Below are 13,769 nucleotides of genomic sequence, written 5' to 3'. Positions count from 1 at the left end.
TTTCCCGTGACATTTCAGTTGCCACTCTCAAAACATGATGTCTGTAGCGCCGTGTGATAAACTAAATTATGTACGAAGCCGCATTAGAGCTTGCAAAAAGCATTGAAATTATTCTCAAAAACGATAAATTACTTTTATGTATTTTGACTTTAGACCCTGAATCTAAAATGTGCAACACGATTATATCTATTTTGTTGCTAATGATGATGTAATAGGTACCTAAGACTACCAGTAGGCTTAGCATAGAAGAGTACTGTGTCTCACCTGCGGTCTTAATTTGTTAATATATTTAGAAAGAGTACTTTATGTTGTCTTTGAGATACGCCATTTCTATGCTAAGCTTATGTTTTTAGAACTCAGAGTACGGGTATATGCGAATTAACATGACCATGTTATTATTTTGTCAATTGAGCTGTAGGAAAAAAATCTTTTTAGGTCAGAGAGGAAGTACTGACGTTTGCCTCTAAATAGGGCAATTACGGAAAACGGATGATTTTGTTTTCTTTCTATGTCGATTTCGGTGTAGGTCAGAATTCAGATTCATTTAAAAGATGTGAAATGAAACTTGTGAACTCTCAACCCCTCTTTAATATCTTCCATCTTCGTTGTATAAACAGACCTGAATCATCACTTATTCAACCAAAACGTAAACAAAACAGTCAAAACGTAATCCATTCAGAAAATATGACGAGTGAAATAAAAACAAAGCTTAGTTTTGATATAAATCGCGGACGAAATGGGCTATTGAGCCGCTATATTGTTGAACAAAGTTAGACTCATGGGCTGATGATCTCATATAGACTCCGCATAATGTATCTACCTACGTATACAGCGTGAGGATTCCATACGGGTCCATAATGTATCCAGTTATAGTATCTGGTCATACGAATCGTATAGGATAATCATTTTGTTAAAAAGTTTAAATTAAGAGTAATTATTTTTTTTAATCTGACCAAGTAGCAATCTACGCCATCCAACTTATTTGACATAACATAAACGTCATGTCGTAATGACGTTTAGGTAGGTACGCTTATTGATGTGAACGTAATACATTGCGTGCTGAATTATTATGTATGAATAGAAAATCTAATCTATTCAAAAATACCATGTAGTTAGGCTCCTCAGGTCCGATACTAATCGTTATTAAGATATTCGCCCGTATGGAATACACACGCTGTATTAGCACACGCGCCAAATGATCATCCATGATGACAGCGATAACTAATCCTTCAAGTTGCCTTTATACTTAATTCGAAAAATAATACTAAAAGAAATGTAATTACCTACTTTTTTATATATTAGTATTACTGGAAATTGATTATTCTTTTGATTGTTGAAGGAAATCGGACAATATTTAGAGGTCGCATTCTGTGGCAACTTTTGTCTGAAGAAGTTAGTATGGGCGTAGGAAAGGCTAGAAACAAAACTCATGTAACTTTTTGTAGTAGGTGGTTTAAAAGTGATTTTAATGAGAAGTTTTTATATTGAAGCAAGTTCTTTAAAAAAAAATACTAGTTGACGTGGTATTTAGTTTCTAGGCAAGGTTCCTTATGGTATTTTTTTGGATGCTCGACTTCCTTCTAAGGAACAAGTTTTTTGGTTTTTTGTCCTGTTTTTGGCATGAAGCAGTGGTCTCTCGGCCCTCTCGGGGCACTGATAGCAGGATAGGTGGATGATATCAAGCGGCACATTGGCTATCACCAGGTCCGCCATGGACCGGCTCAGCAAAATATGGAGAATCAGAAACATTACAAATGCCACTGACATGTATCTCCCAATTTTCCCATATTTCTTTACGGTGCTGAGACGTGGACTTCAAGGGAAAAGAAGATAGATTTCCTAGAAATGTGGTGCTGCAGAAGAAAGCTATTAGTATCATGGAGAAGGTTCAAATACCCTCTTTTACTGGAGAAAAATAAATTAAAAATAGGCAGTCTCAAGACAAAACTTAAAGAAATAATGTTAAATAATCACCATAGCAGTCTTCGTTAGCCTCAGTAATTCTAATTAACAAGTTATACAACCTGTTTTTATTGATATCCGTTAACCTATTGTATTGTGTTTACTCTTACTTATACTATAGCATAATACTTATAGTGAAATATAATAGATACATATACAAGAGCGCACCGCCAACAAACTGTTATACAGTTTGGCGATAATTTGTAACTTTAGACTTTAAGGTTTTTCTTTTTTCAATAAATTAAAAAAAAAAAAAAAAAAAAAAAATGCGATTGACCGGCCAAGTCAAGGCTGCACTCAGTGGCCCACTCTACGAATGCGTAAGGAATGTCGATGCATTGTTAAGCTTGCTACCACCCCTGATGTGACGACCACGGCCACTCTGCTAAGAGTGTGACGACAAAGAAGAAAACATGATCGTTCTTTGACTTAAGTATATTGACCGGAATATAGACCGTACTTACCTTTTTGATTTTTGTCTTCGAACTATTTAATGTCCAGGATGTTAGCGATTATTGTAGTCCTAACACCAGACTTGGTCGATAGTCAATCAATAGTCTATCATACTGCAAAGAAGAGTAAGTATACCTTTACCTATATATTTAATAATAAAAATTAACGCTCCAGTTAAAGATGAAGAGCAAAACGGTTCTCGCTGAAAGTCGTCGAACATCACAGAAAATGCGTTACTAATACTTAAGCGAACAAAATATAAGGTTGCGGCTTACACATGTAGCTAAATGATGATGATGACTTATTTTATGAAGAATGGATGTTACAACTGTTGTATTTTAAGTTTAATAAGTTTACTTTTACTTTCAAATAAGTTGCAACTACTCTATTGTTTTATTTGAAAATAAAATTGAGTAACATTACTTTTTAGCGACTTTTTTTAAACTGTTCATCCAGTGCGACCTCTAAACAACGTCCAAATCACTTGAAATTTGGTATATAGGCGTTTAAGATAACCTAGAACCGAAAGCCGAGCGAAGTCAGAAAAAATATCACAATTTTATTTTTCCCATTCAAATACCCTATTGTTGAAAGTAGCTATTGCTGCTTATTATAACATGGTGTAAGGTGCATTAGGGTAATTCCGAAAGTCACACAAAAATCACCATTATTTCCATCATATTAAGATTTCCCTTTATGATTTATCAGAGCATTTCTGCCATTCGGAATTACCCTAATGCGCCTTACCTAGTTATTATTTATTTTATGTATTTTACACACATTCGTAATTTCGTTCATAAACTTTAAAAATGAATACAAGCTGGTAAAAAGTCAATATTAATATAAAAAACACGTATAAAGTTTAACATAGAAATGCAACAAATCACAAACTACAAATAAATAAATATCTAAAAATAGGTACCTATTTTCACTTATTAACAAACCAATAAAAACTATTATCTCCTTGAACTACTTTACTGTATTAACTACCCTTTTTTTTTACCCAGGGGGAATCCGTTATGGATCCCACTGGCCCGGGAGAAAGCCAGTGGGTATGTCCGACTCCCACGGACTAAACCCCCTGGGGTGTTCCGACGCTCGCTTTTTAGCAGGGTTTCGGGCACTCGGTTGTAGGCTTCCGATACCCCGCCAGCGTTGCCCTTGAGGCCCGTCGTTTCAGACTATTCTGATAGCCTACTCCGCTGAAGGCACCTCGGAACACTGGAGGGCCTTCCAGCTCGGAACCTCTTCAAACGAGTGATGGGACTCCCGACCCACCACCCGCAGGTTCCCCTTAGGGCGGCAGCATTCTGCCTGCATAGGCTCTTCGCCGCCTGCCCAGCCTCCTGCGGCGCTGAGGAAGACTATCCGCGTCGTCCTCGCGCAATCGCTCTGCTGCCTCCTTCTGCGTCATTACGGTGACACAGAAGGAGGTCACAGCAGCCCATGACTCTTCACTGTCGACCATGCCCTACCCCTACCCTACTCTACTACCAGTAACGTACCTATACCACAGGAACTCATGTGTAAGTGTCTCCAAATTGTAATTTATTTGACGAAAATTTGTACCCAAACGCACGAGCGACCACAAGCGGTTACACTAACTTAAAATTGCTAAGGAAGCGTAATGTGTTGCTTACTTCACCGTACAGCCATCTATTCAAATTCCCGTTTTGAATTTGGAACGTATGGCTCGAAAATACGCTAAAGAATAGAATGAAGTTTGTAGAGAATGTTACACTGAGAGAAATTTTCCTTGTGAATTTAAGAAGTTCGACTTGTTGCGTGTTTATCTGTTTAAAAAAATTGTTTTCAACACACCCGCACTTTCAATATGCTATTGCACGCAGGCGGAGCGTGAGTTATAGAAAATTCGTTCTCCCAAGGGAATAATGAAATTTCTTGTACCGTACTAAACTTTTTTACATCTATTTACATATGTTTTACATTGTGAGTGTGATGAAAAACTCTGTGTGTAATTCGGGGAGTATGAATATTACTAACTCGAGTCTTTAAATCGCTCCGGCAAGCCGTCGCGATTTAAGTTACTCTCGTTAGTAATATTCAACTCCCTCTCCTAGTTGCACAATGTACTATTATTAGAAGAAATGACATAAAATTTTACAACTATATCCGTGGTCCCACACTAGGCGAGGCCTGTGTCGTGGTGACCGTTCTACAGGAATTTCTACATAATATATTTAGGGGTATCCTATCCTTTAGATAATTATTACATTACAAAAGAAAAAGAAGAAGAAGAAGATATTAAAATGAAATAAACATGCAAAGTTCATACTAATCTAAAGACTTAATACAAAATATTGTTATATTCTATTTACAGTATTAAGTATTTTTATTTTAAATCTGATGTAAGATAGTGAGAGTAGGGTTACAAATAGAAAAAAAACCAAATGTTTTTTTTTTCCAGAATTTTGAAAAAAAAACATGAAAAAAAACCGAGCACCCTTGTTTTTTTTCTAAATATTTTTTTTTTTCAGTTGAACAAATAATTCGACAATAACGGTTTTTCGTGAATTGTAACGTGCTTCAATTATAATAACGTACATTTTAATTCGATTAACATTCAGTATACAAACGTTTATTGGGAAATCCCCGATGCGGCGTGCAACGCGGAGAGGTGGTGGTGTTGCCAACAGTAAATAGTGATAACTACCAACTACAGATTTCGTAAATGTTACTTATATAAGACCAGAAATTAAAATTATTTGATTAAATGTGTTAAATAGTTACCATTAAGTCTAAAAAACTGTATAAAAGTATTAATTGCTTTGTAAATTTTGAGATTTCGTACTTTAGAAAAAAACATGATTCAGAAAAAAAAATAGTTTTTTTTTTTCACGGTTTTTTTCATGTTTTTTTTTTTAAGTTAGAAAAAAAAACGTTTTTTTTGCAACCCTAAGTGAGAGTGTGAGCGTATGTGTGTTGTATGGGTGTGTTTGAAATAAAAGAACCTATTTTAGTAAACGGGATAAATCACAATATTGAAATATTGATAATACAAGTCGAATTTGTACGAACAACCAGATAAAATTTGTTAAAATATATTTGATTGAATCAGCCAAACATAAGGTTAAAACAATATGTGAGATGTTGCTTTTATAAAATCGGCTTGTTGATTAAAAAAAAACTTGTAGAATGTATAAGTTTACACTTAACAAAATCAAACTTGTAGTTTGAACCAAAGAGCACGTAGGCGCTATTTTAACCGAAAAATGTTGAACGAACATGAAATCTAGTTTTTCTTTCTCTCAGTGTACGCACGTGTATGAATATGAATCATGATATGGGTACGTGTTTTTATTTCTATGTGAATAGTTGACGAGAAAGTAATCTGTGGTCAAAGTACATTATTATTCAACAGGATTTGAGTTAAGCCGCAGTGCGTAAGTGAGATAGGAATAATTTCGCACTCGGTAAAGGCGAGCACTCACTGGCTTCCGGGCGGGTTAGGCATAGTATACACCGACAGGAAAAATATTGTTATTTTCTTTATTTAGGCACAAACAGTCATTACAAAATTTACATTGAATAAAGACAAGACAATGCCGAAAACTTTATCGTCATAAAGCTATTTTATGGAAACGGACAGAAATAACTACGGGATCAGGTACCTAATTCTTACGGCCTCTTTCGTTTACTTTTACTAGAGCCAAAAGTTACATACATTTTCCATTTTATTTACGATATCAATTTTTTTAAAGACATTGACACTTCGCTGGGACATTAGTCCTCCGTGACCACTAACCACGGCCATTGCAACCTGGACGAAACGTCGGACAAAGGTAAAATAATGATATTTTATCGCGTTCGACCCATGAGTGACTATAAAAATGTATTATAAACCGTCAAAAACTCACGATAAAGGTTCTATTTTATAAATTAGTTCCATTTAGAAAATAGTTAAACATGTAGAATTTGTTAGAATAGAATAGAAGATACTTTATTTAACATCAAATTAGACAAATACAAGATAGATAGGTACATTCAACACAAACTAGATGCTAAATGGTATAATTATGGGATGATGTTAGCTACCCGAATACATCTTATCTTCGCACATTTAAGATTATCACAAGATAACTTTTATCATGTCTCCATCCTGCCAAAACCCGCCCACGTTGCTCCCGGCTTAACGAGAGCGGACTCAATTATGGAGTCCAACCACATAATTTACATGATTGATGTGATCCAACCCTAAAGCTGTCGTAAGTATAATTCAATATATACTATACAGGATTGGTACACACTGGTGTTTTTACTTAGGTATGTACAATACTTTAATAGGATGAACAATATTTATGGTACAGTCACCGGCATAAAGAAATGATGATTTCTGTACTTTGTCGCTTTTAATCGTTTGAATTTCGTATGACATTTCAAACAAGGCGTTAATATGACAAGGTACAGAAATGCCGGTGATTGTAGCAATGCTGGAATCGCAAAAAAATTGGCTATTTTATACATTTCGATGGTCGTGATGCCACTTATTTCTATGGAACAGCCACATTTTTTTTTCGCGATTTCAGCATTTGTCCCATAATAAAAGTTGTTCATTATGACCCGTGATAGGAACTATGGGAGTAAAACTTTAATAAAACCTTAGAGCTGACATAAATAAAAAAAAAACCAAGATTATTATTTTTAGATCAGTGTTAAATTTGATTTTATACCTGAAAGATTTCTATTACACTACTACAAGAATATTAATATTTAGGTGTCCGTGCCTTCGCTTGAACCACTAATGAGATTAACACCTTCATAACTCGGCCCTAATCGAGTGAATTCCTCGACTAGTAGCGCCATCTGGCGCGCCAGTCAAGTACTAGTGTCGCCCGGTTACCAGCGCTCGGCTGCTTTTTCCTCAGTACGCTTTTGTAACTCGGCCGAGCAACACGTTTACAAAAGCAAGTCTTAAAAAGTTCGAGAAATTTAAAACATCGAAAAGATTATGATTACTTCTAACTTCGTGATATTCCGCTCGGTGCCTTTGGCCCAGCGACGAGACGCAGTGACCTCCTGTAGGCACCGTCATAAATACGCGGATACATATGCCTCACTCACGTGAGACTGACATGGCGTCGTCCCGTGAGACGACAGACGTCGTCCCGTGAGACGACAGACGTCGTCCCGTGAAACGACAGACGTCGGCCCATGAGACGACAGACGTCGTCCTGTGAGACGACAGACGTCGTCCCGTGAGACGAAAGATGTCGTCCCGTAAGACGATAGACGTTGTCCTGTGAGACGACAGACGTCGTCCTGTGAGACGACAGATGTCGTCCCGTGAGACAACAGACGTCGCCCCGTGAGACGAAAGACGTCGTCCCGTGAGACGACATGACGTCGTCCAGTGAGATGACATGGCGTAGTCCCGTGAGACAACAAGCATCGTCCCGTGAGACGACAGGTGTCGTCCCGTTAGACGACATGGCGTCGTGCTGTGACACGACAGGCGTCGTCCAATGAGACGACATTGCATTGTCCCGCGAGACGACAGGGTGTGTTCCTGTGTGGTGGCATGGAGACGATGAAGAAAATTGACAGCGATGGGACGCAGTGTAATTCTATGCACCGTCATAAAGAATATAAGGGACAAATGCCACGCTCACGTAAGACGAGACAGAGCGACGTCCCGTGAGACGACATAGGTTCGTCCCTTGAAAAGTCATAGCTTTGCCTCGTGAGGTGACAGGACACAAGAGATGTTTTGAAACGACAGATGAGGTCCCATTAGATAACCTGGCCTATGAAAAGATAGGGCCCACGATCCGATAGGGCATCGCCTCGTGATATGACAAAGGAGATCATTCATTGTGCAGACATGATTCGTCATTAGAGACAACATGAGTAAAGTTGTGCTGTGCGAAAAAGTACACTGTCATAGAAATTGACAAGCGTCGCCCCGTAAAAGATTAAACTTTGCAGCGACTTGGAATTTGGATTTCGTTGCCCTATGCGATGATTTACGACATCCTGTGAGAACCCATTGGGTTATTACATGCTATGCACTAATTCACCTTTCGTGTCATGAGACGAGCGTTATGATCACGAGGCAAAATGTTGTATTTGTACTCGAATCTCAATGAGATTATGTCGCTTTAACATCTACTTTGCGGTAATTAGCACAACTCTTAGCTAAACATACTTTGTATAAGGTATTTCTAACCATATGTACTTCGTAGAAGGTCTTTTGAATCAGAACCACAGCGTACGTGTTAACCTGAGACATACACAATTACACAGTTTAGTCATTGTCTTATTAGACAAAAATCATCACGTGATGGGTTCCCATAAGTGGGGTCGTTTTAGACAGGTAAAGTGAACGACAACGGCGTCGTCTCAATTGCCTAATTAGCTAATACATAATCAGCGTGGTCACCTGACCAACAGATGAATGATTGTGAGGAATGTCCAAATTTATCTCACTCGTGAATATCTGAACGGCCATAATGATGACGAATGTGTGATCCAATTACTGTAAAGCAACGCCGTTATTGCCAACCTAATTTGTCATGTCAACTTTTAGAATGCTCGTCATGATAGAGGTTTATTAGCAGGTTTGACGTTGTGAAAATCCACTTCCACATCTAAAAACGTGTGGGTGGAGCTTCGGTAGCAATTAACTAGTACTTTGTTGCCAGATACTAAGCGAATTAAGAAATATACATAATAGTAATGCTAAACAGACTGAAAAGCCACTTTATATTACAAAGCCCTTCTTGCCCAATCAGAAAGGGAGAGGGGGCGGCGAAGATACCAATGGAAAAAAGAAAATCCATTAATTTATGCCACTGTTTTACGCTATTCCTAGAGTGCAAATTCTTTTAAATAAATGATTAGAGCTCTAGTCTCATCAACTCACGGGCGTCAATAATTGACGCATGGTCTTGGGTCTTGATACGGACTTTAGAAATGCAGAAGAACCACTCAGGTACTTAGCAAATGTTGACTATTAGCTACAAAATAACTTACCGCAAAGGAAAATTCTTGTACTAGGCTCATTACTCTGTGAAACCTGGATATTCGTCTGTATTTCAGCAAACTTATAGCTGTCCGGCTGAAACATCCAGTCGGACTAATGGCGGATAATGTTCCAGTATATGTTGTTCAGTATACCGAACTGACAAAAGTATTACTTCTGTAACAATCGACCCAGTAGAGACTTCTGAACCAATTAATTTAGAAATAAAAAGCTACAGCTCGGAAAGTTTTCTAAGTACGATATATACATATATGTACTACAAATTGACCTCAAACTGCCGTTAATCGACCAACGGTTAGAATACTCAATCATGCATTATTACTAACGTTAGCTAGACCAAGGTTACAGACAATCCTTGAAGAGGTTAATTACAAAGACAACAAACTCGTACCGGAAATCTGACTCCCAAATATATACGATATTTTGTGGATAGTTTGGCAAAATGACTTAAAGGATATGTTCTTTAGTACAATAGCATTTTAGTATGCCTTGTTGCATTGTTACTCAGGACGGACTCTCGCCGTAAAAGGATTTATCGGTTGCCCAGTTCGATGGCGCAATGTTACGAATCCTATGTTTCTATAAATAACTAACGAATTAGATTAAAGAGACGACCGAACAATATTCTCAAACTATTTACAGCGAAGAACTATGGCTTACATCTCTTGACCGAAGTAAATGAAGTTGGTCCTAAACTTAAACAACTACACAAAACAAAGTAATAAACCGTGTAGGTAAATTGTATTCAAAGTGCTTATTTGTTGTATGAGTATGATATATCGAAAACACTTTAAGCTCATTAAAACCAATAGGGCAATACATTTTCCGAGAGAAGCCGATTTTCACAATTTGCTAAGGCACTCTTATGGATAACATGTTGAAAGGTAGTCACTGAATGTGGAGGCCTGTTTCTGAAATAATAAATTAAACGGAATGAAGGATGAATCTCTTTCGATTTTAGAACACAGTTTCCTCTTACAAATAAAGAGGCGCTCGCATCCTAAAATTATCGCCCGCTACTGCGGTATTACTAACAGAAAGTTCCCGTTTATTTCATTTGACAAATGTTCTCTGAATAGGTTTCTGGGGCCTAGAGAGATTAACAGAAGTTGTATATATACAATTAACTTTTGGAACTCCATTAGCGCGTTGTAGGATCGATACACATTTCCGCAGTTGCTTACTAAGCGCCATTTATTAGAATTTTGCGGGTCGACTATTTGTCAGTAACAGAGGAGACGCCACAACTTATTCAAAAACGGTTCATAAGGTCAGAGGACGAGTCCCGGTCCCAATTGAATTTAGTGTAAGGAACTAGAAATATGATGTTTATAACATTACTGTGCTTATGACTTAATTTAGAAGACTTCGGACTCCTAATATACCCGACATACAAGAATTTGTTAGGACACTCATAAAAGGGAGCGCAGATTCTAGGCAAAATGGGTTTCTAGTGGTAACAGAAAACTTAAAATTATTGCCGTTTAAACAGATATTGATGAACTATATTTATCAGAAGTAAGGTCTTGAAACCTAAATGAAAAATAAAAGCTCAGCGCTTAAGGTACGCAGTACTTATAGCTACGATATTTTGACCTATTGGTCTCGGATGACAGGCAAGTGTAAATACCATTGTCATCGTCCGTGGCGCTACATGCTACATCCGTGTGCACGTACGACTTTAAAGAAAATTCTAATTATATGCCATACGATAAATAAATAATTGTCATCTCGATATAATTGTAGAATCAGGTATTACCCTACATAACAGTTGCGTCTTGTTTGTGGGAAGTCCCGCTGCATATGGATTTTGGGAAATAAGCCAGAATACAGTAAATATTAACCCGTATGTTTATATGTATACATCAGTTTATAAAAAACGTGAGACATTTATATTATTCGCACAAAAGAGCAATATATAATATATTGCTTTGCAATTTGGTGATAAATTACGAAAGTTCTGAAAAGAAAACTATTTACTATCTTAAGCTGATGACTGAATTTTTATTATAAATGGGTAATCGTACATCATTAACCCTTATTTGAAGAGTTATCTGTCGTCTTACAGTCTTATTAGAATATCGAAATGGACTAAAGAGCCATAAGTCGTAATGTTTTAGAATTACTAGCTCACGAATCGTACAATTTTGCCTTTATTAATTCGGCTAGTCAGCACATAAGTCATAAAAATGATAAGCCTAAAAATATATGCATCACATATTTATAATTATTCAAACACAAATTAAATATTTCAAATATCGAAAAAAGCATACTAGCTAGACATAGTAAAAGACTAAATAATGTTGACGCGTACAGTGTAGAGAGGATTCCCGCATTAACATTCATGTATATTCATGGAAGTATCAAAATCAATTCAATTAGAAATAATTGCCTTCATTTGATCTTCGCCTAAGTATGTGTGACTCATTAAATCATTGATTCGTTTCAATCGCTTGTATCAGAAAGCTTTTTGCTCAGTTGACCCATTTTAATTTAATAGGAAAAATTTGCATAGTTTCCGTTCTCGTAAAGACTTTGAGTAGGAGCTTACCTTTTATTATATGGATCCTTAGCTAACCATGGCCATGGTATTGTCAATTCAGTCAGAAGCCGAAAATGTATTATCATCTTATTTGCAATTTTGCTACCAGTCCAGCAGTAACGCATACATTATCGTGATGTGGGTATAAATTACAAATTAACATATGATAGCGTGCAATTTCTTCCAACTCAAACGTTCATTTCAATTGTTTTGGCAAATGTATATTTCATATACAGAATTCATAACACATTATGCTATGGGAAATGTTGTCATTTGGCAGTGGGCTATGTAAGACAATGTTTAAGCTATGTCAATATTGCTTATTACTCAGTATACTAACAATAATATGTGCATATTCGGAGATACATATAGGCGCATTACTTATGGTACAGTAATCAATTTACATGAAAAATAAAAATTTAAACATAATGTCATAATGCTCATGGCAGTGCTATGATATAATTTGTGTATTATAGTTACATGATATAATTATAGTTATCTTAAGCAGAAGAAGACTAGTATCTTGGTGAATTTATAAGACAAAAAACATGTATATGATCTTGTTCTGACTAGGGACTGTTGTAAGGGAAACGCGAGACAAATTTAGCCGACGTTGATGTAACACCCATTGATGAAGGGGAAGCTCTTCAGAGTTTGGGTTGCTACAGATATTTTCTCACAAAAATGTTATTGAAATAACAGGTTTTATTTCCGTAAATATTGTAATACCGATCTATTAACTACTGGCTTCCTGTCGGTTTTATGTTATACATACATTAAGTGATTCACCACCATCATAGAGTCATAATGGATAACTGTGCTGTGCTGTGTGGAGTCAGTTTCAACTCATGAAACCTTAGTGGCTAAATTTTGAAACATCCCTTTGTATACCTTCCTATTTCTTATTATGACATTTCTGTATAAATAAAGTATATCAGTCACAGTACGCCCTAACCAGCGCCGGCAGAGGTTTAAACACGTCTCATTAGTGGTTCAAGCGAAGGCACGGACACCTAAATAGAACCGTTTTTCCCCCGAAGGGTAAAAACGGATATTTAGGTTCCTGCCGAAGCTTGAACCACCCTTAAGGGCCTTGCCGGCTAAAGGTACTGAGGAAAAAGCAGCCGAGCGCTGGTAACCGGGCGACACTAGTACTTGACTGGCGCGCCAGATGGCGCTACTAGTCGAGGAATTCACTCGATTAGGGCCGAGTTATGAAGGTGTTAATCTCATTAGTGGTTCAAGCTTCGGCAGGAACCTAAATATCCGTTTTTTACCCTTCGGGGGAAAAACGGTTCTATTTTCATGGCTGTAAGTAACTCTAAAATGTCCACATAGCAAGTTTTTTTAAAGTTTTGCTCCCATAGTTCCGATTATTGATTATGACCGCCAAAGTCACTATGCAAAATTGAACGGTCCTTTTTTTTTATTTATTGAAAACAAAGATTACAGTTATACAGTTTCTAGTTTTTTCGCTAAACTTACGTTTAACGGCGAAACCCACCCCACCCAGTACATTCCTCACTTTATAAGGGAATATTCCGTGTGTACCCACCTTTATTTCGTCCTAGTTTCCGCTAGACGGAACGGTGCCCGGAACAGTCAGCACGTTGTTCAAGCCGTACAGTTTATAGTTAATAGGCCTGTTTGGCGCCAGATCTGATAAGCGCCATTGGATTTGCATTAGCTTGTGCAAATGGTGTCGTATATATTGACTAGGTACTCGTGTAAAAACAAATTTAGGTTCAACGACCTTCTAGTCGGATAGCGCTGTAGATACGAAGCACTAAAGTGTTTCGAATCCATTGG

The sequence above is a fragment of the Leguminivora glycinivorella genome, chromosome 18 (genome assembly GCF_023078275.1).
Source record: "Leguminivora glycinivorella isolate SPB_JAAS2020 chromosome 18, LegGlyc_1.1, whole genome shotgun sequence".
Classification (NCBI taxonomy): domain Eukaryota; kingdom Metazoa; phylum Arthropoda; class Insecta; order Lepidoptera; family Tortricidae; genus Leguminivora; species Leguminivora glycinivorella.
This window is presented reverse-complemented; position numbering follows the sequence as displayed.